The sequence below is a fragment of the Lissotriton vulgaris genome, chromosome 1_1, assembly GCF_964263255.1.
Source record: "Lissotriton vulgaris chromosome 1_1, aLisVul1.2, whole genome shotgun sequence".
NCBI classification, from domain to species: Eukaryota; Metazoa; Chordata; class Amphibia; order Caudata; family Salamandridae; genus Lissotriton; species Lissotriton vulgaris.
In genome coordinates this window covers 33,009,829-33,015,319 of record NC_141685.1, presented here as the reverse complement: position 1 = coordinate 33,015,319, position 5,491 = coordinate 33,009,829, and the positions used below count along the sequence as shown (strand labels likewise).

The window sequence follows — 5,491 nt, the reverse complement described above, 5'->3', positions numbered from 1 at the left end:
TCTGAGACTGTGGGTGCACTCTATATTCACAGAGACCTTTTCCAGCAAGGGATCGTGGTTTTTGGTGAACCAAAAAAGTATTTATTCATACCCATATTTGCATCACAATGGCCTCCAGAGAACAAGAGATTCTTTTGTTTTGCAAGTACAGGACGGTTATTTGTAAAATGTGATGAAGTGTGATAGTCGTCTGACGCAAAACTATTTCTTTACTTCCTTTCAAGGTATTCTGGGATGACCAGGCAGTGCAGCGTGGCTGCCACCCTTGGAGGAACAATATATAATATAACTGTCAGGTAAGGATTCCTATAACTCTTAAGTTTCCTTTTCCCCGGTTTCTTCTTTCTCTATTCCCTTTCTTGATCTCAGTTTTTTTTGTCTCTTCAGCTTCAACATTTGACTCCCTCTGTGCACTATTCTTGTTGTTATCCAACTTCTGATAATAATATGATGGAGCCACATTCCTCCTGGAAATGTTGGGGGTGTAGTGCAAGTCCAGTTCCTTCTTAGGTCAATTTTGCCCAGCAGTTCCTTAACTATTGGCACATTTGGCTTCTCCTCTACACCAGGTGATACTCTCCCCCCTCTGACTGTTCTTTCTGCGTCTTTTCTCTCTTGATCTGACTTCCATCTCTTTACTTCCTCCTAAACTATCCTTTTCTGTCTTATCTACTACAACCAAAAGACACAGTATATGTGTGTGGACACACATGCACACAAGGCTTGCTTTAGGGTGGTGCAACCGGTGGAGCCGTACCTGGTGCTGACCTTGGAGGCACTGTGTTTAGATGTAACTTATGGGTTCACAAGCATCTGCTGCACAGTTTCCTGTGCTGGACCCCTGAGGTCAAAGTGGAAGATAGCCTTTTTTTCCCCTTTGCTCTATTTTGTGTTTTTCTTTTCCTGACCCTTTTTGGTTTCCTTTACTGTTGTGCTGGTTTTTTCACTTTTTCAGGTGTTGCAGTGCCTGGTTCCTGTAGGAGGAGCATGATGAGTTCTGAGCCACCAAGTAAGTCCTTATCATCCGCACAATTTGAAATAGTGAATTCCACTGAGCTAACTGGACACCGTGTCAGTCTACAGTGGCATTTAAAGCATTGATTACAACTAGGCGAATTCCTTTTTTCAATAAAATGTCCCTTCCTAGATCACTGGAAAAAGGAATAGATGAATAGTTTAAGTGAGTAGGGGAGTAAGTAACATCTAATAATTCATTAAAAGAATTACAAATATCTCACTATCATGCCAGCCTGTTTCACAGAGAGTGTAAATTGATAGTGTTGGCTGCTTCTGAGAATCTATGTCGCAATATATGTGCAACTTGTGTTTCTTTCTTAATTATTAAATACGTTTTCTCTCACATCCATGAGCTCCAGTAATCCGAAGCTCCCAATCTACAGTGTCCCCGAGCTGTTTCACCACTATCAGAAATGATACTCAACAGATTTCCTGGCTTGTTTTTGTCAATACTTTCTTTGTGCAAAGTATGAGGTCACAAATATTTTTTCTTTGTGTTCATTTACAATTTTTGACTCCATTTCTACAGGTGACTGAAGCATGAACAGAAAAAAGAAGGTTTAAATTTAGTGAAACACAACGAAAAGGATTATTTTAAGGAAAGTTAAAACATTCTCGAGCTCTTGAGAAGAAACACATTCTATGTGCCAGGAATGGTGAGGATGTTGGAGCGGAAGAAACTGGTGAATGAGAAAGTTGTCAAATCCCTATAGTAAAATTGCCATAAATGTTTACCAAGTGTCAGTAACTCAGATTGAGGAGAACATTGGCCACAATCGATCCCCACGCAGTGCACTTGAGAAAACTCAGTGCTGTACATTTTGTTTTTATGGTTTATGAGAAATGCTTTGGAGACCTAAACCCTCCCCAACCGATCAGCATCTGTAGACGTGTTGTGATGTGACAGAACCGTCAAAAAGACTAATATTCATGGTTTACAAGCGCAAGCTTTTGTCTCTGTCTCCTGAAGACGAGAGGAGAGAAAAGATTGTTTAAAAGAAAGTCATTGTAAATACTCTTTCTCAGATGTCGTTACAGCAAAGATGCTGGATTACCATTTCCAATATAGGAAGATTTTCTCCACCTGCTCTGTCTCTTGGGTTGATCCGAGTGGTTTCAAAGTGTCCTATAACTCCAAAGTCTATCATGTACCTGTCTTAGCCACTGAACAGAAAAAGCATATACTGGCACAGGAAGTATAAAAGGGGCCAGTGTTACGCTATTGATAATTCATAAACCACCCTGGCATGCCCTAATCATCTGTCATTACTTGTATGAACGAACATACCTAACAGGCAAACACTAAAGCCCAAAGACCTTATCAGTGCCTTTAAAACTCCTAAATCAAATGTGATCAAACTAGAATCACTAAATGAGACTAATTAAACAAGCAAAAATTCACCCGGGCATAACTTGGAGAAAATGAATCCATGAGAGGCCTCTTAATCAATACAAGGGGCTCCTCAGTGAAAGTTAATAAGACAAGTTAGATCGGTGCCTTTAAAGGTAGGAAAATAATTTCCAGTTAAAAACTATAATTAGTTGAATACATATGTTAAGAAGAGCATCTGAAATGTATTTTAGAAGTTAATGCTGAGTGTAACATAAACAAGTACACGATCAGAAATCAAATTCAGTCTTAAGATGACATGTATCCAGGAACAAACCCAACTTGGAGAAACAAACAACTCTAATAAGAGCAATGAATGTGAGAACAGCTTTAGTTGTCAATCCCACCTCACTAAATATGAGAAAACTAGCGCTGGACGAAAACCCTATCAGTGTCCCGAATGCCAGAAACACTTCAATCACAAATCCAATCTAACATTACATGAAAGAACCCACACTGGGCAAAAACCTTATCAGTGCTCCGAATGTTGTAAAAGCTTCAGTCATAAATTCAGCCTTACTGTACATGAAAGGACCCACACTGGACAAAAACCTTATCAGTGTTCTGAATGTCAAAAAGGTTTCTATCACAAATCCAGTTTAACTCAACATGAGAGAATCCATACTGGACTCAAACCCTATCAGTGCTCTGAATGCCAGAAAAGCTTCAGTCGGAAAATAACTCTCACTCACCATGAGAGAACTCACACTGGGCAAAAACCTTATCACTGCTCTGAATGCTGTAAAAGCTTCAGTCATAAATCCAGCCTTACTGTACATGAAAGGACCCACACTGGGCAAAAACCTCATCAGTGCTCTGAATGCTGTAAAAGCTTCAGTCATAAATCCAGCCTTACTGAACACGAGAGAACTCACACTGGACAAAAACCTTACCAGTGCTTTGAGTGCCGGAAAGGATTCAGTCAGAAATCCAGTTTAATTGAACACCAGAAAACTCACACTGGACTAAAACCTTATCAGTGCTCTGAGTGCCGGAAAAGCTCCAGTCAGAAATCCACCCTTACTGTGCATGAAAGAACCCACACTGGGCATAAACCGTATCAGTGTTCTGAATGCCAGAAAAGCTTCAGATTGAAAACAACTCTCACTAGACATGAGAGAACTCACGCTGAGGATAAACCTTATTAGCTCTTTGAATGCTGGAAATGTTTCAGTCAGAAATCTGGTCTCACTCAACCTGCGAGAACTTACCGGGAAAAACCTTGTCATTGTTCTAAATGCCAGGGAAGAGTCTGCTGGAGATTCAGTTTCATTCAACAAGAGAGAACCCACAATGAGAAAGAAAATGACTCGTGCTCTCAATGTGACAAAAACTTTAGTTGTAAATGTAACCTTTCTACATAAGAGAGACAATGTGGGAAAATAAAAGGTGCTCACTGTAAACCCTGGGGGAGGTTTCAGCATCGCAAAACATTTACATGAAGCAGCCACAAAGACATCAATCCATTGATTGTCCAACAAACTGTCTACTGAGAAAAGCACACAGTGAGGGATGGAAATGCTTGAATTACCTCATTCTTTTGTAACTATTTGTGGCCTCATTCCATTCAGTATGTTTTGCTCCCTGAGTGTTTATAAGCAGTGGCTCTGACCCACAGAGACCATTCGATCCTGAACTTTGAGGCCACACCTCCAAGGATCAGGAATGCTTGAACCTCAAACTGTTTCCAGCCTTAACGAGCCTCACCAGGGGGCTGCAGCAGGAGTCCCTTTGTCATAGGTCTCTATGGGACCAACATCTGTTTATGTCTGTACCACGTAGGGCTGATCATTGAGAAAAACTAAAGATGATGTATGGACTGGTAGTTAATCTCTGCAACATCCCACCACATTATTCTCTAGTCTTTGTGTAACTACAGATGAGTTCAGTCATATGCAAACCATTCTTGGCCCCATCCTAAATAGTCCTAATTGTCACGTCCTCTCTGGCTCCTCAGGATCAGGGTGATACTATATGGGGTCCACCTACTGACTTCCCCCTGCTGGAGATTCAGTTTCATTCAACAAGAGAGAACCCACAATGAGAAAGAAAATGACTCGTGCTCTCAATGTGACAAAAACTTTAGTTGTAAATGTAACCTTTCTACATAAGAGAGACAATGTGGGAAAATAAAAGGTGCTCACTGTAAACCCTGGGGGAGGTTTCAGCATCGCAAAACATTTACATGAAGCAGCCACAAAGACATCAATCCATTGATTGTCCAACAAACTGTCTACTGAGAAAAGCACACAGTGAGGGATGGAAATGCTTGAATTACCTCATTCTTTTGTAACTATTTGTGGCCTCATTCCATTCAGTATGTTTTGCTCCCTGAGTGTTTATAAGCAGTGGCTGTGACCCACAGAGACCATTCGATCCTGAACTTTGAGGCCACACCTCCAAGGATCAGGAATGCTTGAACCTCAAACTGTTTCCAGCCTTAACGAGCCTCACCAGGGGGCTGCAGCAGGAGTCCCTTTGTCATAGGTCTCTATGGGACCAACATCTGTTTATGTCTGTACCACGTAGGGCTGATCATTGAGAAAAACTAAAGATGATGTATGGACTGGTAGTTAATCTCTGCAACATCCCACCACATTATTCTCTAGTCTTTGTGTAACTACAGATGAGTTCAGCCATATGCAAACCATTCTTGGCCCCATCCTAAATAGTCCTAATTGTCACGTCCTCTCTGGCTCCTCAGGATCAGGGTGATACTATATGGGGTCCACCTACTGACTTCCCCCACACTCTGACTATTGAAATATACAGAGTATAGAGATAATCAAGTGAGGGATGGGAAGGGTAGGAACTTCGGTGGAAAGGGATTAACTGTAACAAAAAAGCATAACATTAATACTGTACAGCAATCCTATCTACTCTCATATGTTCTCGCTAGAATCCTAACTATACCTTATAGGTCTTTCCCAACAAGATGTTCTTCTTGCGAACAGATAAACAACACCACCTGTAAAAGACAATAATCATTCATCAACACCACACCAGTACCCGTGTATTGAAACACAAAAAATCCTTTTACTCAATAATACTCACATCCACAACCAGCGGATCCCAGAACAAAAA

The 5,491-nt window shown here is 40.9% G+C and overlaps 1 long non-coding RNA gene and 1 pseudogene across 1 annotated transcript; both read left to right on the top strand.

The window, feature by feature from the left end:
* The first annotated feature begins 232 nt into the window (after positions 1-232).
* Positions 233-2,388, top strand: LOC147737067 (uncharacterized). Its single transcript, XR_015309381.1, has 3 exons — positions 233-296; positions 956-1,009; positions 1,547-2,388. It is a non-coding gene; the product is annotated as an uncharacterized LOC147737067 (long non-coding RNA).
* An 8-nt stretch (positions 2,389-2,396) lies between these two features.
* On the top strand, positions 2,397-4,180 carry LOC147737066 (uncharacterized; annotated as a pseudogene).
* The last annotated feature ends 1,311 nt before the right edge of the window (positions 4,181-5,491 follow it).